We start from the raw sequence: 23,749 nt of genomic DNA, 5'->3' as shown, positions 1-23,749 counted from the left end.
TTTGATAAAGGAGCCAAAAGTATCCAATGGAAGAAAGAAAGCATCTTCAACAAATGGTGCTGCCATAACTGGATGTCAACCTGTAGAAGAATGAAAATAGATCCATATCTATCACCATGGACAAAACTCAAGTCCAAATGGATTAAAGACCTCAATTTCAGGCTGAACACACTGAACCTGATAGAAGAGAAAGAGGGAAGTACTCTACAACATACGGGCACAGGAGATCACTTCCTATGTATATCCCCAGCAGCACAGACATTAAGGGCCTCATTGAATAAATGGGACCTACTAAAACTGAGAAGCTTCTGTAAAGCAAAGGACACTGTCACTAAGACAAAAAGGCAATCCACTGACTGGGAGAAGATCTCCACCAACCCCGCAACAGACAAAGGTCTGATCTCCAAAATATATAAAGAACTCAAGAAACTAGACTTTAAAATGCTAATTAACCCAATTAAAAAATGGGGCACTGAACTGAACAGAGAATTCTCAACAGAAGAAATTCAAATGGCCAAAAGATACTTAAGGTCATGCTCAACTTCCTTGGCGATCAGGGAAATGCAAATTAAAACTACTTTGAGATACCATCTTACACCTGTCAGAATGGCTAAAATCAAAAACACCAATGATAGCCTTTGCTGGAGAGATTGTGGAGTAAGGGGCACACTCATCCTTTGCTGGTGGGAATTCAAACTTGTGCAACCACTTTGGAAATCAGTATGGCGGTTTCTCAGGAAATTTGGGATCAACATACCCCAAGATCCAGTAATACCACTCTTGGTAATATACCCAATAGATGTCCTTTCATATGACAAAAGCATTTGTTCAACTATGTTCATAGAAGCATTATTTGTAATAGCCAGAACCTGGAAACAACCTAGATGCCCTTCAATGGAAGAATGGATGAAGAAAGTGTGGAATCTATACAATTTAGAGTACTACTCAGTGGTAAAAAACCAATGACTTCACGAATTTTGCATGCAAATGGATGGACATAGAAAACAGTATCCTGAATGAGGTATCCCAGATCCAAAAAGATGAACATGGGATATACTCACTCATAATTGGATTCTAGCCATAAATAAAGGACATTGAGCATATAATTTGTGATCCTAGAGAAGCTAAATAAGAAGGTGAACCCAAAGAAAAACATATAGTCATCACCTGGATGTGGGAAGAAGACAAGATTGCAGAACAAAAACTGGGAACTTGGGGGTGAGGTGGCATGGGGCTAAGGGGAATTGGGGTGAGAAACATGAGAAGGGGAGGATTGGCGGAGCTTGGGTGAATGGGATGATGGGGATAAAGGAAGGGTGGACATGGGAGCAGAGAAATATATATCCTAATTAAGAGAGCCACCTTAGGGTTGGTAAGAGACTTGACTCTAGAGGGGCTCACAGGTGTCCAGGGAGATGTCCCCAGATAGTACCTTGGTCAACTGAGGAAAGGGAACCTGAAATGACCCTATGCTATAGCCATACTGATGAATATCTTGCATATCACCTTAGAACCTTCACCTGGTAATAGATCGAGATAGAAACAGAGACCCAAATTGGAGCACCAGACTGAGCTCTTAAGATCCGAATGAGGAGCAGAAGGAGGGAGAACATGACAAAGGAAGTCAGGACCACAAGGGGTGCACCCACCTACTGTGACAGTGGAATTGATCTATTGGGAGCTCACCAAGGCCAGTGGGACTGGGACTGAATAAGCATGGGTTTGAAACTGAAATTTCTGAACATGGCGGACAATGAAGGCTCATGACAAGCCAAGGACAATGGCACTAGGTTTTGATCCTAATACATGAACTGGCTTTGTGGGAACCTAGCCTGTTTGGATGCTCACCCTCCTGGACCTGGATGGAGGTGGGAGGTCCTTGGACTTCCCACAGGGTAGGGAACCTGGACTGCTCTTCATTCTCGAGAGGGAGGGGGAATGGAGTGGGGGAGAAGGGGAGAGGGGTAAGGGAGTGGAGGGAGGGAGCAATGTTTGGGAGGAGGGGGAGTTAAATGGGAAATGAGGAGGAGGAGAAAATTTTTTTTTCAACAACTTAAAAAAACAATAAACAAACAAACAAACAAAAAAGAGAACGTACAAGGACAGGATTCAACAATACCAGTAGCTTTCAGAGATGACTTATCCAGGGATTTAGCTTCCTACCCTGTAATCTACTCTGACAAAGCATCAGGTTCTAAAGGCCCAAAAGGATCCAAAGAAGGTACATGTATACTTATAGGAATGAATAATCTAAAATACACGAAGCAAGCTCTTGTAACTTATGGCTTGCATATGGCATTTGCTAGGGAGATGATAAAGACATGGGCTTCTAGCATTAAAGTGATACCACATATCTGGTTTCAGTAGTCCTGGATGACACACTTCAAATGATGTTTAAATGGTATTTCAGAGAAGAGACTAAAATTTTAGAACAACAGGGAATAAGCAAAATGACTTGAGACTTCCTAAGATCAAATTCTTGGTGAGGGCACTTATGCTGTCCCACAGGCTCAAGCTCTTTATGATGAACAGATCTTGTCCCCAGGACACAAATGAGCCTGAAGTGCTTGGGACAGAATTCAAGAACCAGAAAAACTAATTGAATCATATATAAGGGTTGAACAGGGCTAGAGAGAACCTTAAAGTGATTTTTTTTTTTACAAAGGCTAACTAAGGCTGTACAAATAGGAATAACAGATCCAGATACTAGACAAGTATTTATTGAATCTCTGGCTTTTGAAAATTCCAACTAAGAATGCAAAAAGATACTTGAGACTTTAAAGGTTAGATCATCCCCAATGGATGAAAGGACCCTGCATATGATGAACATTGAGACATTTGACTATAATACTGAATCTTGGACAGGAGAAGCAATTTCCAAAGGCATGAGTAGACATCAAAATGCCAAATGTTTTAATTGTGGTATAATAGGACATCTGAAAATAGATTGTTGACAAGGAATTCTTAGAAATAATATTTTGTCTGGGAATGGCAAGAATAGGAGGACTCAGCCTTCAGGTACATGCACAAGGTGTGGCAAAGGCTGTCATTGGACCAATGAATGCAGATCAATAAAAGACAGACAAAGCAACCCAATACCATTGGGAAACTCCTTAGGGGGCCTCTCACTGGCCCTCAAGTCAAAAGTGGTCTAGTCATTCCCAGTCAATGTAGAGGATATGTCTCACCAGGAAAACTAAAGCATCTAGAGCCTTCTGTAAAAAAACCATACTGTTTTAGATGATGGAATAAACATGGAGGATAAATCAAAAATTCCAATAGAAAATAGGAAATGTATATTATGGTAGACGTCTATAAATGATCAAAGACCAAAGCTAAGAGTGCATATAAATGGTATTGTAGTTGTGGGTTTGAAGACATGGGTGTGGATGTGAGTATCATTACTCCAGAATCTTGGCATTCAAATTGGCCTCTTTAAGAAACAGATATTCAATTAATAAAAATTGGGATCCTATCTCAAGTAAAAAAAAAAAAAAAAAAAGATGGGCTAAATGCATATGGCCAGAAGTACAGAGAAAAAAGCTGAGGTCATATGTTGCTAATATTGCAGTGAATTTATGGAGTCATGACCTGCTGCAACAATGGAATACCCCGATTAATATTTCTGCAGTCCCAGAAACTCATAATTTTAAGAATGATATTATAAGGTACTACACACAAATGTCACCAGCTATTTAGGCTGTACAAGAAAAAAAAAACAACTAGCAAACCTTTAGAGTACCAACAGCCCTACCTTTAAAATGATTAACTGAGAAACCAATATGAGTTAAACAGTGGACCTTAACAGGAGACAAACTGCAGGATTTAGAACAGCTGGTACAGGAGTAACTGGATGCTCACCATATTGAAGACTCAACCAACCCTTGGAATTGTCCTGTGGTTCTTGTTAAAATGAAATCTGGTAAATGGGGAATGGTGACAAATCCAATAACTCTCAATGAATTAATTTAACCTCTACAGTCTGGAAGTCCCCTGCCTTCTCTATTACCAAAAGGATGACATCTCATAATTATTGATTTAAAATATTGTTTATTTCACTCTACCATTACAAGAAAAGGACAGAGAAAAATTTACTGACACAGTGCTTACTTATAATAATTCTCAGCCCACTAAGTGATACAAGTGGACCTTCCTTCTACAGGGAATGTTCAATAGCCTCAAACTATGCCAATACTTTGTAAGTTAGCCATTGGAAATAAAATGTAAAACATCTCCTAAACCTATAATTTATGGTTTCATGAATGACATTTTGCTATCTGATTCAAACATAGATATGTAAGAAGAATGTTTGAAGAAGTAAAGAAAGTTTTGTCAAAATGGGGATTATAAATTGTTCCTGAAAAAAATACAGAAAGGTGATTTTGTCAATTACCTAGTTTATAGAATAGGTTTACAAAAATTAGAACCAGAAAGGCACAAATGAGGAGACACTGGTTATGGACTTTTAATGACTTTCAAAGACTGTTAGGAGACATTTCCAGTCTATAATCAGCTGTTGGGATAATACCTGATCTAATAATACATTTGAACAAAAACTGAGATGGTGATAAAGACTTAATTAGTCCCAGAGAATTAACAGCTGAAGCAGAAAAGGAATTGACAATTGTTGAGGAGAAATTACAAGAGGGACATGTGGAGAGGGAGAATCCAAGTCTCTGAATTAATTATAAAAGGATAAATGAGACTGTGTCAATTAGCAGGTATAGACCCAACAGAGTTCATAGTGTCTTTTCTGAAATAAAAAAAAAGTTATGAAAGACAATTAACCATGGCAAAGACCTTGTGCTAATTTATTGGGAGAAATTAATAGCAATTATCCCCAAAGTGATAAATTTAACCTTATAAAGAAAACTTCTTGAATTCTTCCCCAAACTGTATATGATGCTAAAATAACTAGAGCCCATACCTTTTATACTGATGCAAATAAATCAGCGACGGCAGGTTACATATAAGAAGAATTAAGTAAGGTGGAATAAAGCCCTTATAATTCTGTCCAAAAGGCAGAATTATATGTTATTCTCGTGGTGCTAAAAGATTTTAAAGAACCTCTTAATATAGTTACTGTTTCACAATATACAGAGAGAGTTGTTTTGCATATTGAAACTGCTGAATTTATACCAGACAATACAGAATTGACTTCATTATTCATACAGGTTCAAGATATAAACAGGAATATGCTTTGTCCCATATACATTACACACATCTAATCCCATATATCTCTGCCAGGTCCTCTAGCATCAGGTAATGCAGAAACTGATGGATTACTGATTGAAAGTGTATTGAAGGCCTCAGAATTCCATAAGAAACACTGTGTCAATAGCAAAGGTTTAAAGAAAAAGTTTTCTATTGCATGGCATCAAGTTACAGAGATTATAAAGAGATGTCCTACTTGCTCTTTCTATAACCAAACACATCTATCTGCGGGACCAATCCGAAAGGTACTCAAAGGAATGAAATCTGGCAGCTGGATGTGTTCCACTTTACAGAATTTGTAAAATTAAAATATGTGCACCACACCATTGACACTAATTCGGATTTTCAGTGGGTAACTGCTTTAAGCTCAGACAAGTCTGATTCAGTAATTATACCTTTATTAGAAGTTATGGCCATCATGGCTATACCTGCACAAATAAAGAAAGATAATGGTCTAGTGTATGTCTCTAAAAAAGAAGTATTTTTTAGAGATATAAATATATATATAAAGCATATTACAGGTATACCACACAATCCTACAGGTCAGGAAGTTGTAGAAAGTTCAAATCAAACTATAAAGGATACGTTAAACAAACAGGAAGGGGTGGAAAATACCCTCAGAAATAGATTACATAATGCTTTATTAACCTTGAATTTTCTTAATGCTGAGAAAGGGGTAACAGCATCAGAGAGACATTGGATAATAATTCTTCTGAATTAAATCAGCCAAAGTATTTCAAGAATGTGTTGACCTCAAAATGGAAGCCAGGAGATGTGTTACCTTGGAGAAAGGGGTTTGCTCTTGTTTTTATAGGAGAAGAAAAACTACGGATACCATCAAAATTAATACATATTTGCTTTGAAAAGAGAAATCACAGCTCATCCACAAAGGTGACAACCATACAAGTGGTAAGGAAACCATATAGGGATGGGGCAGATTTCTGTTCTTGTCTTTGCAGGATACTCATTTTCAAAAAGTTAAGAGACCCAGGACATATAGTTATCTAAAGAGGAAAAGATAATTATCCAGATAGGATAGCCAAACAAAGAGAATTATCATTTGTAAGGACGTCATCTGAGGGTAAGAATCTCTGAATACTAAATAGAATTAAGAATCAAAACTTAAGAATCAAAACTAGCTTTGGAGTTGTACAATGGCTCTATCCTTTACATCCAAGCATGTTGTTAAAAGAAAAATTCAGAGTTTCTTTCTCATGTCAAGAGCCATCTGGCATGGGACAGAAAGAAGAAAGAATTTAGAAGAAAAATTACTTTTCTTTATACTCACTTTTGTCTCTAATGTACCTTTCATTAAATATATATGTCTGTACATGTCTATATAAATAATGTTTACATTTTCCACAATGAACAATGAATTTTCCTGCATTAATCTTTAAAGTTTCCAGGTAGAAGCTGGGGCCCCACAACAATGACTCCAACTGATTGATGTGATGTTATGTTGTTGATAGTGCTATTATAAGACCTATTTTGGGTACCAGTTGCTCAAGATGGTTCCAATTGGTTAGTTGAAATGATGCACTTTTTTACAAGGTATTGGCCAGAGCTCAAAATAGGAACCTCAGAAAAACCCACCAAATACTCAGAGACTATTTGCAATTATACCAGAAAGTAATCTTGGTACTTAAACATCATTTTACTTTCACAAGATCCCATAAAAAGAATATTGCCCCATGACAGCCGGAAGTAATTCTAAAATGCAATGTCCCCTCTCCCAACAAAATTTATCCTCATGGTTAGGAACATCATTTAGGGTTAAATTATAATTGGTATAGAGTTGGGGGTTGGGAAGAAATTATGTAGTAACACGGATCTCTTTGAAAAAAAAAGAGGAAATTAGATGTGATAATAGATTAGTGTGAGCTTACTCACACTAATAATAATAGTGAAAAATGGATTGAATACTTGTGAGCTATTATTTATAACCAATTTACGTTGGTGTAGATTCTTGTATATTGATACAAATTTAAATTATATTGAATATGTTCCTAATTTTGTAAACAATATTTGTATATCTAGGCAAAGTTTTTTTGTCATATTATATGCATGCATGTTTCTACCTCTGCTTAAGACATTTGTATATTGATATAATTTTAGGATATATTTTTCATATTGAAATATACATTTCTACCTCTGATAAAGATACTTATACATTGTTTACATTTTTAGATAATTTTCTTAATTTGGTGCACAGTTGTTTAAAGATTGTCTAATTTTCTAATATGAAGTCTTAGTTTGTCAGTTATATAGGTATTAAGAATTATAGATCAATAATCATCTATGTTTGTCTTGCTTATAGACTAATCAGATTCTCTAGATACATAGAGATTGTATTCTGCATAGATAGGTAATCTTCAACCACATCAAAGACCAGTAGTAATATGGCATTTAAATAACTTAGGGTTCTGTTGACATGAGACACATTTGTTCCTGGCACCACTGATCTATTCCCAAGAAAATCATGAACATTGAAGACACTCTACTTTGAGCTTGTTTTCTTCTTGACAAAACTAGCCTTTGGGCAAGGAATTGCCTATGCATTGACCACCAACAAAATGCATGATGTCTGGACAGGACAAGTAGGATACAAGTAAAATAACTGTCAAATCTTGCCAAGACAGGGTAGGACAGTTTTGAAAAATCTCCTGCCTCTGAAAATGGTCTGTCAGTTACTCTAGGCCTTAGACAAGATTGCTTGCTTTAATGTTGCAAATGAGACTTTGGGTATTGCCCAGGTAGCCAGTTGTCTCTGTCATTTTGGAAGTTGCTTGATTGTACTTCCTGCTTACTCAAGTAATATTATTTCCCTTCTCAGGTCTTTGTTGGGGTTGAAGACTAGATAGTTGTAGTTACTTTCCTTTCAGGACTTGGCCAAGTTATTTATTATACAAGACTTAAACCATTAGGATAGGATAATTATTGAAACATTTATTACATGTTTCTTGCTTGATATTGTTTAAGCTGGTTGTAACTATAATTTTTATACCTGATATTTGTTCTTATTGTATATAACAATGTATAAGGCTTAGAACTTTCTTATTTAAACAAAAGGGGGAGGTTCTGTAGGTATTCCTACCTCAGTAGCCTTTAAGTTACCCACCCATTTGGGCATGGTCTCTTATACTATATATAACAATGTAAAGCATGTGTCCGGTCTTTCTCTTTTGGCTGCCGGATTTGTTTACTGTTCCCCATTTGAGCAGAGGACTGTAATCTGTTAGTCTACCCCTAAATAAATAGCCCTATATTATATTCAATTCTGAGCTAGTGTGGGATTTCTTTTAAGTGCCCATCTTCACATATCATGTAAAATCCCTTATGTATCTTTTTAATTAATTTTTATTGAGCTCTACATTTTTCTTTCCTCCCTTCCCTGACTCCTCCCCGCAAACCCCTCCTAAAGTCCCCATGCTCCAAATTTACTCAGGAGATCTTGTCTTTTTCTACTATCCATGTATATTAGATCTATGTACATCTCTCTTAGGGTCCTCATTGTTGCCGAGTTTCTCTGGGATTGTGATTTGTGGGCTGATTTTCATTGCTTTATGTTTAAAACAACTTATGAGTGAGTACACATGACAATTGTCATTCTATGTCTGTGTTACCTAACTCAAAGTGATGTTTTCTAGATGTTGTTATTTTTCTGCTGTGTAGTACTCCATTGTGTAAATGTACCACATTTTCCTTATCCATTCTTCAATTGAGGGGCATTTAGGTTGTTTCCAGGTTTTGACTATGATACACAATGCAGCTGTGAACATGTTGAGCACATGTCTTTGTGGCACATTTGAGCATCCTTTGGATCTATACCCAAAAGTGGTATTACTGGGTTGTGAGGAAGATTGTTTCCTAATTTTCTGAGAAATGGCCACACTGACATCCAAAAGGGCTGTACCAGCTTGCATTCCTGCCAGTAATGCAGGAGTGTTCCCCTTACCCCACACCATCTCCAGCATAAGTTGTTATCAGTGTCTTTGAACTTGGCCATTCTTTTTTTTATTTATTTTATTTTTATTAAGAATTTCTGTCTCCTCCCCACATCCCATCCCCCCTTCACTCCCCTTCCCTCTCCAGTCTAAAGAGCAGTCAGAGTTCCCTGCCCTGTGGGAAGTTCAAGGTCCTCCCCTCTCCATCCAGGTCTAGGAAGGTGTGCATGCAAACAGACTAGGCTCCCACAAAGCCAGTACATGCAGTAGGATCAAAACCCAGTGCCACTGTTTTGGCTTCTCAGTCAGCCCTCATTATCTGCCACATTCAGAGAGTCCAGTTTTATCCCATGCTTTTTCAGTCCCCGTCCAGTTGGCCTTGGTGAGTTCCCAATAGATCAGCCCCACCGTCTCAGTGGATGGGTGCACCCCTTACGGTCTTGACTTCTAGCAATAGCAACAAGACAACATAAGGGGATCAAGGGGATTCGAATTGGAAAGGAAGAAGTTAAACTTTAATTATTTGCAGATAATATGATAGTGTACATAAGCAACCCCAAAACTCCACCAAAGAAATTTTACAGCTGATAAACACCTTTAGTAATGTGGCAGGATACAAGATCAACTCAAAAAAATTAGTCGCCCTCTTATACACAAAGGATATGGAAGCAGAGAGGGAAATCAGAGAAGCATCACCATTCACGACAGCCACAAACAGCATAAAATATCTTGGGGTAACTCTAACCAAAGAAGAGAAAGATCTATTTGACAAGAACTTTAAGGCATTGAAGAAATAAGTTGAAGAGGATACCAGAAAATGGAAGGATCCCCCTTGCTCTTGGATTGGGAGGATCAACATAGTAAAAATGGCAATTCTACCAAAGGCAATTTATAGATTCAATGCAATCCAGATCAAGGTCCCATCAACATTCTTCACAGATCTTGAGAGGACAATAATCAACTTTATATGGAAAACAAAAAACCCAGGATAGCCAAAACAATCTTATACAATAAAGGAACTTCTGGAGGCATTACCATCCCTGACTTCAAACTCTATTACAGAGCTTCAGTATTGAAAACAGCTTGGTATTGGCATAAAAACAGAGAAGAATGAAAATAGACCCATATCTATCACCATGCACAAAACTCAAGTCCAAATGGATCAAAGACCTCAATATCAGGCTGAACCTGATAGAAGAGAAAGTGGGAAGTACCCTACAACAGATGGGCACAGGAAATGGCTTGCTATGTATAACCCCAGCATCACAGACATTAAGGGCAACATTGAATAAATAGGACCTACTGAAACTGAGAAGCTTCTGTAAAGCAAAGAACACTGTTACTAAGACAAAAAGGCAACCTACTGACTGGGAGAAGATCTTCACCAACCCCGCAACAGACAGAGGTCTAATCTCCAAAATATATAGAGAACTCAAGAAACTAGACTTTAAAATGCTAACTAACCACTTTGGAAATCAGTGTGGCGGTTTCTCAGGGAATTCGGGCTCTACTTACCCAAGGATCCAGCAATACCACTCTTGGGGATATTCCCAAGATATGCCCTATCATACTACAAAAGCATATGTTCAACTATGTTCATCGTAGCATTATTTGTAATAGCCAGAACCTGGAAACGACCTAGATGACCTCCAATGGAAGAATGGATAAAGAAAGTGTGGACTATACACATATTAGAGTCCTACTCAGCAGTAAAAAACATGACATCTTGAATTTTGCATGCAAATGGATGGAAATAGAAAACACTATCCTGAGTGAGATAACCAGACCCAAAAAGAACTTGGCCATTCTTACAGGTATAAGATGGCATCTCAGTGTTATTTTGATTTGCATTTCTGTGATGTCTAAGGATGTTTAACATTTTCTTAAGTATCTTTCAGTCATTTTAGATTTCTTTGTTGAGAGTTCTCTGTTTATGTCTATACTCCAATTTTTAAAATTCTTTTGATGACCAATTTCTTCAGTTCTTTGTATATTTTGGGGATCAGACCTCTGTCTAATATGGGGTTGGTGAAGATCCTTTCCCATTCTGTCATTTTTTCTTGTTGACCGTATTCTTTGCTTTATAAAAGCTTTTTAATAGACCCATATCACCATGCACAAATCTCAAGTCCAAATGGTAACATAAAGCCAGTTACACTGAACCTATAGAAGAGAAAAGTAAACTTGAATGCATTGGCACAGGAGACCACTTCCTATATATAACCCTGATAGCACAGATGCTGAGAAAAACACTTAATATATGGGACCCCCTTATGTATCTTAATCCTTCTATAAAACTCTTCTATATAAAAAAGGAAGATTTAAATTGTTTTAGAATCAGAAACATTAAATGACGTGTAATTACTTTACTTTGTCACATTTTAGAAAACGTATGCTCCACCTTCCTACTGTGGATTCTTAAATCAATGATGAAAGAGCTAATAAAAGTGCCCTCGACTTCTATTTCTTTTCTATGAGAATAGTCCATCATTTTTTATAGTACATCTGATGAAGGCTTTTTTTTTAATCCAAAGTCATGTTCTCTTCCAGATTTCAGAGAAACAGCTCTCTTATTTGTCATAGATACCATTTTCTCATCATAATAGTGGCACAGTATGCCTCTGATCTCACTAGAGTTTTTATACTCTATATCAGAATAAATTCTTATGCTGTTAAAAAAAAAGTCATAGAGAAGGGTGGTTAACTCTGTCCTGAAGTGCTTGCCTTCTTAGCATGTAGAACTTCAATACATTCCTCAGAACCCATGTCAAAAATCAGCCAGGCAAGTTGGTGCATAGCTGTAGGCTGGGCACTGGGGAAGCAAAAACAGACACAGATAGAGAGCTAGAATTAGCTACCCAAATACCATAGTCTGACTGGAGAGTTCAGGTCAGCCACTCATGACCTTGTCTCAAAAAGAAACTGCATTTATCACAAGAGGTTGTCTTCCAGTATCCATGTGCAGGTACACCTGCAAATACATGCATGTGCCCATGCAATTATACATAGATACAGGATTGGTTACAGTGCTGGTATTTCTTGATGCTTAGTTTTACTTGAACAATGATTTGATCATATGTCTTTGGGGGAGAACTGACAGTTAATGACATTGATAAAGACCCAGTAGAAGATGGCTCAGAAGGCACCAGAGGTGAAGATCAGGTGTGAATAGGGTGTCAGTTAATGACCACTGTACATCTCGGCTGAATTTAGAAAACAGCATGGTTCACAGCCCCAGGCATTCAGTGGACTCTGACATGACTAAATCGGAAAACTGAATCTTTGGAAGTCGGATGAACAGTCAACTTCAACACCAAGAAGGAAAGCCAGGGTTAGACTACATATTTCTGCTTTCAAAATTGCTTTTTCTTTTTATTAACGTAACACCTTTCTCCAAAGATCTCTTTATTATTTTCCATACTTCAACTGTTGCTCCCTTATTCCATCTTCCTCCCCCCTTTTCCTGGGATGCAGCCCTCTTTTCCTCAACGCTCGCATTTGCCTTTAAGAGCAAGCCTCAAAATTATTCTTTGATATTTTTATGTATTTGCTGAGGTTGTCTTATTTCATTATTAAAATATAATTTATTTGTAGACATATGTAGACTCTTTTAGAGGAGGATAGGTATAGAATTATTATACAGAATTTCATCAATTTATAGTGAAAATAATTGTATAGAATTCTGAGGACCATGCATGCTTAGCCTCTCCTGCATCAACTGAATGTGCTTACAGATACCTAGGAAATAACTGTGTTCTAAGGCTGAAGTACAAGTTGTTTTTAATCCATTGGTTTTGTTTATCATTTCCAAGGGCCATTACTTATATCCATTGAATCTTTATAATGTTTTCTTTTATTATGACTCATTAATATCTGTCCCAATATTTGCTCTTTTGTCTTTTACACTAGGTTTGTGCTTCACTTGTTGCTTGTTTTTTGCAAGTTCTTCAGTTGCATCATTCAATAATTCATTTGTACTCTTTCTGTTTTTTTTTTAATTAAGCACTTAAAGGTATAAATTTTACTCATAAGTCTGCTTTAATGCTCTTCCAGAGATCCGTTGTTTCATATTCTCATTTTAACTTATTTTTTTTATATTTTCTTAATTTCTTTTTTGACTCATGTATTTTTCAGTAATATGTTTAATCACTACAAATTTGTATAACTCTTAGAGGATTATTTGGTCTTGATTTTCTGTGATTAGGATTTCTTTGGTGTCCTAGTATGTGGTTTATTTTAGAGGAGTTTCTATGGACTGCTTAGTAGGATGTATATTGCTTGTCTTTTGAGTAAGGTAGTATGCAGATACCTGTTAGGTCTGTTTTATGGGTGTCTTAGTCACTGTTCTGTTGCTTGTGAAGATACACCATAACCAAACATAAGATAAAACATTATTTGGGTGCTCATTTACTTCAGAAATTTTTTTCCCATTATCATCATGGAGGGGAGTGTGGTAGCAAGCATGTCAGGCATGGTGCTGGAGGAGTAGTTGAGAGTTATATCTTGATCCACAGGCAGAGAGAGTGGGCAAGGAGAGACCCAGCTATACTACTCCTGGTCATATACCCCAAGGAAGCTCCATCCTTCCATAAATACAGTTACTCAGCTACATTCACTGAGGTTTTATCAATAATAGCCAGAAAGCAGAAACAACCTACATGTCCCTGGACTGAAGGATGGATAAAAATATGTGGTATTTACACAATTGAGTATTACTCAGAGGTTACAAAAATGCCATCAATACACAATATGTAGAGAGCTTTACTGAAGAACTTCTTGCCCCAGCTATGGATCACTGCTTGTAGAACCTTGAAAGGTGGTCTTATGAGTTTTAGGAGCTTTTAAATCTTGTTTTCTTCTTAAGCTCTATAAGTTTCATTTATTTCCTGAGTCTTAGCAAGATTCTCTCCAGGAGGGAATATTTTCTTTCAGAAGAAATAGTTATACAATAAATGTCAGAAACATTTCAAGGACTTTATAATAACTTCCAGAAGCTTTTATGTAAAACAGTACCTAAGGAGTCTTGTAGATTCTGATACTAATGTTTTCCTAATTTTAATATTTTGCTACATTTACCTAAGTTTCTGAACTTTAGGAGCAGAACCACAGAGTGTAAAGATATTATACACAAGTGTCAGGATATTATATATGTTCTACCTTCATTTGCACGCATTTTGACTTTTCAAGTTGCTCTTATGGTTATAAAGTAATTTATTAATTATGTAAAGGACTTGGAATAATTGTTTGAATATTCAGAAGTTATATTGACAAGCCAGTGTTCCAGAGTTGTACAGAGGGCCTTGGAACAGTGAAAGTAAAATATTACTTAAAATGCTATTTTTAGATTTAAAAGGTTTTCATTTGTGTGTGTGTGTATATATATATATATATATATATATATATGTGTGTGTGTGTGTGTGTGTGTGTGTGTGTGTGTGTGTATGGGTGTCCGTGTGTCTCATAGTGAATGTACCCACATGTGTGTGGGTATCTTTGGAACTCAAAGGACAGAGTCAGCCCCCTTCAGGCTGGAGTCAGAGGCAAGTGTAAGTCACTGATGTGGCTGCAGGGACCCAAAGAGACATCTTCACAAGGAGATGCAAGGACTTTTCACCACTGAAACATTTTTTTTTCTCTTTGAGAATTTTCTGCCTGTGTTTTAGTCATATTCATCTCCCCCAGAAATGTCTCTCACTCATACACACCCTTTCCCCTTCCTGCCCAAATTTGTGGATTCTATTTGTTTTTACTCACCAAACGAAATTTGTGTTGCTGGTGTATTCTTAGATGTAGGACCTTCTCCTGAAATGTGGGACATTAACCTAAGGCAACATTCTTAAAGAAAACTCCTCTCTGAGCAACAATCAATTTCCAATAGTTCCTCAGCTATTCATGTCTACCTTCATGTCTGCTTTCTCTCTCCATGCTGTTTGGCCTGGCTTGAGTTTGTATATATCTCCCTCTGCACAAGACTCAACTCCAAATGGATAAAGAACCTCAACATAAGACATGATAGCCTGAGTCTTATAGAGGAGTGAGTAGGACATAGATTTGAAGTTAAAAGCACAGGAAAAAAGTTTCCTGAAGAGGAAAGATTAACAGTTGACAAATGAGATTTTGGTGGTTTGAATAAAAATGGCCACCATATCCCCATAGGGAGCAGCACATTAGGAAGTATGGCCTTGTTGGAGTTAGTGTGACTTTGGTGGAGGAAGAGTATCACTAGGGAGTGAGCTTTGAGGGTTCAGAAGCTGCCTTAGTGTCTCACTGTCACTTCTGTTGCCTGTGGATCAAGATGTAAAACTCTTACCTCCTTCACCAGCATCATGTCTGCCTGTGTGCCATATGTTTTCCACCATAGCAATAATGGACCAAACCTCTGAACCATAATCCAGGCCCAGTTAAAGGTTTTCCTTTACAAGAGTTGGCATGGTCATGGTATCTCTTCATAGCAATAAAACCCTAAGACAGCAAGCATATAAAGTTAAAAGCTTCTGTACAGCAAAGGACACCAAAGAGGCACCATGGAGAAAATATTTACCAGTTATATGTCTGACAGAATGAATAGTGTGTAAAATATGCAAAGAACTCCAACAATGAAGAGTCAAGGAAACAAAATCCCAAATAAAATATGGGGCATAAAACAGAAAAGGAGTTCACAAAAGATAAAACACAAAAGGCTGAAAAATGTTTAAGAAGTATTCACAAAGTATTCATCTTTTAAAATGCATGTGTTAGTATCACACCTTAAGTTTTTGAGAATGGTATGGTGACAGCAAGGATTAGAAATCAGTACAGGATGATTCACAGGTGTGGGATAAGGGAAAGAACAGTGCTGTGTGATCAGCTTGAACATGAACCAGAAGGCCAGTGATGAGTAGGAAGGTGTTCTTTCATTTATAAGTGAAGGCTTTGTGATCACACTCTCTTTTTATAATTAATTGTGCTGTTTACCTCTTTCATGCCTATATGTCCATATATTTCCATGTACATAATATTGTCTGATTACTATGTCCTCACTTTCTCTTATCTTCATCCCCTTGTTACCATCCCACACCATGACTTTATCAGTCCCTTTCCCAGGTTCACAGCTTTCAGTCTTGTTTTGTGTCCCACTCAGTCTAAATTGTTTCCAGTACAATGGTTACATGTTCTGTTTTCAATTCAGTGATCTTGATCGTATTTTTCTTCTTCATCTTTTGTGAGGAAGCGATATTCCTAGTAATACAGTCTGAATCAGGTTCTCATGTGCCTCTACCTGATTCTGAATCTGTGCTCCTAATTAATTTTTTTGATTCCTTTCTGGTTTTGAGAAATGTTTGTTTGACTCTGTAGCAAGACTATATTTTCTTTTTTTAAAAATAGGTATTTTTCTCCTATTACTACATTGCCAAAGGAGGAAATGGCATAAAAATTTAAGCATAGCTCTATGTGAGCAGAAGAGGCATTAGTATAAGTAAGGAGGTGGGTTCCTGAGATGGATCCTATAGGCACCAAGGAGACAAAGTCAGATTATTGTGTAAATCAGCTATCACTTTAATTCATGCTTTGTGGATGGTATATGTGTATATATGTTCAAGTGCACTTGTGTGTGAATGCACACATGAATATATACAATGAAGAAGATAAAACTCACCTGTGCATACTGATCCTCAGGATCTGTCCTTGTGTTTTGAGACAGTCTTTCATTCTCCTTTGACCTGCTGATTTGGGTTAAAGCGGCTGGTATGCATATCATAGGGATCCTCAGGTCTCCACCTCCCGAGCACTGGGATTACAGATGCACATTAAAAGACCTGCCCTCTGTACATTGTCTTAAAGGATAAGACTCCTCTCCTAACACTGCACAGCAAGTACATTACTGACTGTGCTGCCACTCTCCATCCTCCCGCTCCAGCAGCACTAAGCCATTATCTGTGTGTTTACTAGGCATCTGCTAAGGGTGTGTGCATAGCTGCAGTGAAACAGAAGAGAGGCTTTTGCTCCCTCCTCTTTCAGCATTTGCCACTTCACTGATGGCCTCCAGACAAGTGAGTTTGGTCAGTCTTCACAGCACCTTTAAATTGTCCATTTTTCAGCTGAAATGCCCCCAGCTAGCCATGAGTAACTCACATTAGTCTTTTGCAATTTGATAGACTATTCTACATTTTATCATCAGAAAGCTGGAGAAACGGACAAGAATGTGGATATGTAGGCTTCTCTATGGATGCTGGGCACTTCCTCCTTGCTTCTCTTAAAACTTACTTTGTCTGAGTTAGGAAATACTTGAAAAATCATTACAGCAGGTACACTAAAGAAAGACTGCCATTCTTTCAATTTAATGGGCCATTCTAACCCTTAGGTGAAAATGGGTGATAGCCCATTGTCATTTAACCCAGATTCCTGCAGAGGAGCATGGACTTTTTGGCACTGCAAACCACTGCAGCACATTCCAACTGTCTCGAAAATGACAGTCCCATTCCTAACTAAGAGTGTTTTCTTTTTTTTTTCCAGAAATACTTGTAATCTTGTAAATTTTGGAAAAGCGTGAAATATGGAGATTTAAAGCTTTTGTTGTAATACAATAACTGGGAAAATCTTAGTAATCATTCCAGGAGCTGGTAGAATGGCTGCCCATTTGCATGCCACCCCAAGTTCATTTCCCAAGTTTATAATACAGTAACGTTCCCCCTAAGGACACACTTTCCTTTTTAACTCTTGACTATGTGTTATATTGATCTATGTACAGGAGAAATATGATTAAGAATACTAAATGTCTGCTGATGGTATTTGAATAAAATATATTAGCTAGAATGATGGCCCAGTGGATATGAATGCTTTCTACTTTTCCAGAGGGTGTGAGTTCAGTTCCCAGCATCCACATCAGGCAGCTCACAACCACCTATAATTTCTGCTTCTGAAGATCTGATGACTTCTTCTAGCCTCCAAAGGTACCTGTATACATATGTACACACACCCCAGGCTGTAGTAGGAGCTTCGGGCCTCTTCCCACAGCCCGGCTTTCGCACAGCTAGCTTTGCACCAGAAATAACAACACACAAATTGTATTCATTTAAACACTGCTTGGCCCATTAGCTCTAGCCCTTACCGGCTAATTCTGATATACCGATCAACCCATCTCTAATAAACTGTGTAGCACCAGTCTTACCGGGAAAGATTCAGCATGTCTGACCTGGCGGCTTGCTTCATCGCGTGCATCTCAGAGAGCAGAGCTATGGAGTCTGAGCTCACTTCCTCTTCCTCCCAGCATCCTGTTCTGTTTACTCCACCCACCTATGTTCTAACCAATAAAATGGGCCAACGCAGTTTTTTTATTAGCCAATGACCTTTCTCCATCACCAGGCCACCTACATGAATATTAAAAGGAATATATTATTAAATTTGACACTTTTTATGAGTGAAAACAAAGCCTAGATCATCAATAAAGAGACCACTAGGAAAATCATAATAAGATTTTTCTGCTCTCATTTCATCTTGCATCTAGACACACATAGTGGGAAGAAAGTCCTTGAAGAGTGCAGGTGGCTGTGTGCTTGCAGGCAGAGGTGGGGGAGAAAGGCCTTTGCTCTTCACTTCACTTGCACCAAAACACTGTGTTAGGCACTTTCCTGAAATTTCCTCTGACTGAAGTGGGAGGGAATTGCTCCTGTCTCCACAAATTTGTCCTCCCTAAAGGAACTAAACTCTCTTTTTGCTGGTTCAGTCCCTGACCCTTGTGGCTTCTATGTTAACTGCATCACACCCCAGAATGAGTGTCACTCAAAGTTGGTCTTTGACATCCACATGCACACACATGCATGCCCATCCTAGGTATGGACAGCTACATACATACTATCTATACTTGTGCACCTGCACAGACATACACAGAAGTCATTGTGGGTAGAGCAATTCTGATAAATCCGTTGGAATGAGGTGATCCTGATTCCTTTGTTATTTCTGTGGTAGTTTGATTGCAGCCTGTCAAGAAAGAGAAATACCTGGGAGTAAGAATGCCATGATTTTAGCATTAAAAGTTTTTTGGGCCTGGGTAAGAGGAGTTTGACAAACACGTGGACCTGAGTCCAAGCAGATACAGCTATGTTAACATGTAGGAGTATCTTTACTGCTAGCAATGCCAGTGCTGTGCAAGGCTGCGAGAGAAGGACTTCAAACTGTCTACCTAGTTGTAGATTCAGTGAGATCCTTTATACAACTGATAGAGCAGAGAGCAGTAGAGCAGGACACTCAGAAGGTATATACATACATGGGAGTATTGTGTGAGTTTCATTGTCTGAACTAAGCTACATTATGTACTCCCCAAATACAGAGTATGTGGGTTCTGGAGAGATTGCTCATCAGTTTAGGGAGGGCATACTGACCGAGCAGAGGACCCAAGTTCAGTTTCCAGTACTCACAAGTCCACAGCTGCCTGTAACTTCAGCTCCAGGGATATCTTACCCTCCCACCCACCCCCATACAAACACATACTGTGATGGCTATTCTTGGTTGTCAGTCTGATTACATCTTGAATTAACTAAAATTCAAATGGCTAGGTATACCTGTGAGAAATTTCTTTTTTTTTTATTTAAGTCATTTAAAATGGGAATATCACCTTCAATCCAAATCTTTGTTTGTTTGTTTGTTTTGACAGAATTTCTCTGTGTAACAGCCCTAGATGTCCTGGAAGAACTCCTCTGCAAACCAGGTTCAGGCTGGTCTTGAACCAACAGAGATCTGCTTGCCTCTGCCTCCCAAGTGCTGGGATTAAAGGTGTGTGCCCCCCACTGCCAGCCAATACAAATCTTTTGATGTGGGAAGATCCACCTTAAGTATGGGCTACACTTTCTGCTGGTGGCCTAAATAAAAACATGGAAGAATGAAGCTTTTGCTCTTTGCCTGCTTGCCTTCCCTGGCTAACAAGGTCATTTCTTCACTGCATCAAAGCCTATTTCTTCAAGTTTCTGGCATATACTAAATACTAGCTGAGACACCCAGCCTCATGGATTGAACAACTACGGTATTCTTGAACTTTCCATTAGTAAACCACTATTGTTGTATTAACTGGAGCACAGCCTATAAACCATTCTAATAAATACGTTTTATATATTATTTAATTATTATTCTATTGCATGCTATATGTGTAATCATATAATTTATATAATTTTGAATATTTCACTTAAAATGTTAAGAAGTCTGTTAAGTATAGTTAATCATTTGAAAATATTTTGTAAAGCTAAAACAAATGAACATGATACCATGTCTACCAACTTGTTTTTGATGCTCAATTCCATGTTTGGTTTTCTAATACAAATAAATATGTTTATTCCATTAGTTTTCTTCCTCTCGAGAACTCTGAATAATACCACATGAATACATATAATTAAAAACAAAAAATTTAAGATATATATTCAAATGTGGAAACAGGGCAAAAATATTACTAGGGTCCTTCTTGCTTATGCAATTGTTTAAGATGAACATTTATTCAATTTAATGGGTTAATTTTACACCTTAAAAATGGCTTCATGAACCAAAGAAATATGGGAAAAAAACTTGCTAAAGTCTTTCTAGAAGATCATGTGTTTATGTTCTCAATGTTTATGAAGACAGTGTTGTATTATAAATTTTGAGCATGATTAGTTACTGATTAAACATTAGACCAAAAACTATGTATACTGACTAGAGAAATAGTTGTGAAATAAAAAGTCTAAACAGTCTCACATAAGCACATGCTATTTCTCTTCGTTCTTTAACACATATTGAACCAAATCTAAAACTTGTCTCCCAGATGATTCTCTTGACTCAAATAAATACTGCATTTTGTAGATGTAAAAAGATTTTTTTTTAATCTTTCAAAGAGAGTTCTCAAAGTTCCAGGGTCCGGCTACTCAGGTGAAGAAAATGTCTTTTTCTTCAGATGGTTTTGAGTACGGAGCAGTTAAATTGAAATGACATTTTAAAATTTTAAATTAGTTTCAGTATATCCAATATTGACAGTGTATTCTTGTATGGCACTTGTAACTTAGACTATCAGAGTTCTGTCTATTCTTGAAGAAACCTATTTTTAAAGAAAGAAAGGGTAATCTTTATTTGTATTAGAAATTCAAATGTGGAATTAAGCATCAGAAATAAGTTGATTGGCACAATACCATGCTTATTTGTTTTAGATTTTTCAAAATATTTTAAAATATAATTGTATATTTTATAAACATTAAAGTGAAATATATGAAAATGTGCATTTTGTGGTGCGTGTGTTTGTGTTCACATGAGTCCCTGTGTGGGCACATAGGCCAAAGAAGGCTGTGTCGTGTCCTGTTTCATCATTCTCTTCTTTAAGCTCTAATGACAGGGCCTGTCCTTGAACTTGCAGCTGGGATGGCAGCCAGTAAGGCATAGCATTCTGGGACCATAAGATAGGAGGATGTTGTGACTCTTTTGGCCACTGTGGGCTTCTGACATGGGTGCCAAACATTCTAACTCAGGTCCTCATACTTGCACAGCAAGCAGTCTTACACACTGAGCCATCCATTATCCCAACATTAGTTTTAAAAATGCAGTAAACAACATAAAAATTACCTAGGTAAAAGGACATTAGCATTAAGGGAACTTCATGTATCTAAAAAAATTGTCTTCTTTTAGAACTAGCATTGATTAAGGCTTTACGCAGATGGATGACTAATTTTTTTAACTTTGTAAAGGGGATAGATCACACAGTATCCATTACTTTTCACCTGCCTTATTTCATTTCATGAAGTATCTATGTGATTATCCTTGGTATTTAGTATATTAACATGAACAACTGATTTCAACCCCTGCACCATGGTTTAAACAACACAAGGCTGTGTGTCCATTCTACCAATGTTGAACAGTTTGATTGGTCCTAGTTTGGGCATATTGTAAGGAACACCTCTGCCAACATTCATACAGGTATGCTTAAAGTAGCCTTTAGGAGTCATTAAACCTCTGCATGTTTAATTTCAATAGTTATTTCTATATTTCAGTAGTTAATCTTGCCAGGGCAGTAGTGTAATGCTAATGTATAAATTGAAGACTATTTTCTTATTATCAGTGATTAACAATGTAATCTTTCACAATTTCATGTATGGATACAATGTATTTTGATCACTTCCTTTCCCATCCTTAGTAGGTCTGCTTTGAATAGTGTGGTGGTTTGAAAAAAATGACTCCATAGGTAATGGCATTATTATGAAGTGTTACTTTGTTGGAGTAGGTATGGCCTTGTTGGCAGAAATATATATGTCACTGTGGGAATAGGGTCTGGGGTCTCTTGTGCTTAAGCTACACCCTGTGACATAATTCACTACCTGTTTCTTGGGAATCAAGATGTAGAACTCTTGGTTTCTTCTCAAGCACCATGTTTGACTGCAGGTCACTGTACATTCCACATTGATGATAATGGACAAAACCTCTAAAACTGTAAGTCACCCCAAATTAAATGTTTTCCTTTATAAAAGACACTGTGATATTAGTGTCTATTCACAGCAATAGAAACCCTAGCGGATACAGAAGCTGGTACCAGGGACTGGGACTGCTGTGAGAGGCCTGACCTTGCTTTTGTTTGAAGGGCTATCGACCTTGGGACTATGGATAAGAAAAGCTTTAAGTGCTGCTGAATGGGCCACTCTAGCAGAGGCATGGAAAAGAATGGTGTTGAGCACTATTTGATGAACTGTCGAAGCCTGGTTCAAGGGGTTTCGGAGGCAATGGATTTTAGTATGTTACCTAGAATCATTCTTGTGTTATTTTGGTGAAGAAAGCAGCTGCTTTTTATCCTCTTCTATAGAATCTGCTTGAGGCTAAGGTGAAGAGATTTGGATTTATTCCACTAGTAGAGGAAATCTCAAAACAGCCTAGTGTAGACTCTGTAATATGGTTATTAGTGTTAATTATAACAAAGGTATATAATGAAAGGGAGCAAGCTGAGCAATAAAAAATACAAAATGTACAATTTGAGGAGAAAAGAACCACCAGGAAGTGGATTGGAACTAAGTCTTTTGTTCAGGGAGATAAACAGATTAAAAAAATGGAATAATGGGCTTGGTGACCCCAGGACATGATCTCACTCATCTAAATTCCCAATTTGTGAAAAATTTTTAACAAAGGGTTTAGAGCTCGATGTGGTGGTGCATGTCTTTCATCCCAGCACTCTAAAGAAAGAAGCAAGTGGATCTCTAAATTGAAGGCCAACCTGTTCTACCTACAGATAGAGTTTCCGGACATCCAAGCTTAGGCAGTGAAGGAAACTATCATAAAAAGAAAGCAGGTAACAGGAATGTCAGATATTAATACAGATACTGTCTAGAGTAGGGCCACAGACCCAGACATAGCCTTCAGCTGTAGCTCGGACTCTGTCATCACCATGACACTGGATAGCAGCTCAGGCCACTCAGATATGCATGGCCCCACAGCACCATGGCCTTCAGACAACACGGACTCAGGGATTATCATCTAATGCCCTTGTTACCACTGGGGTCATGCTTATCTCAGTGGTTTGCATTGCCAGCTGGGGCAATGGTGACATCCATAACTGGCTGTAGCCAAGAACCATGTCTGGGTCTGTTGTCCTACCACAGCCACGGTCTGTACTGAAGTTG

This window comes from Microtus oregoni, unplaced genomic scaffold (genome assembly GCF_018167655.1).
Source record: "Microtus oregoni isolate MIOR12 unplaced genomic scaffold, Mior012 000003F_ref0000135, whole genome shotgun sequence".
Lineage (NCBI taxonomy): Eukaryota > Metazoa > Chordata > Mammalia > Rodentia > Cricetidae > Microtus > Microtus oregoni.
Note: the sequence above shows the minus strand (reverse complement) of the source record.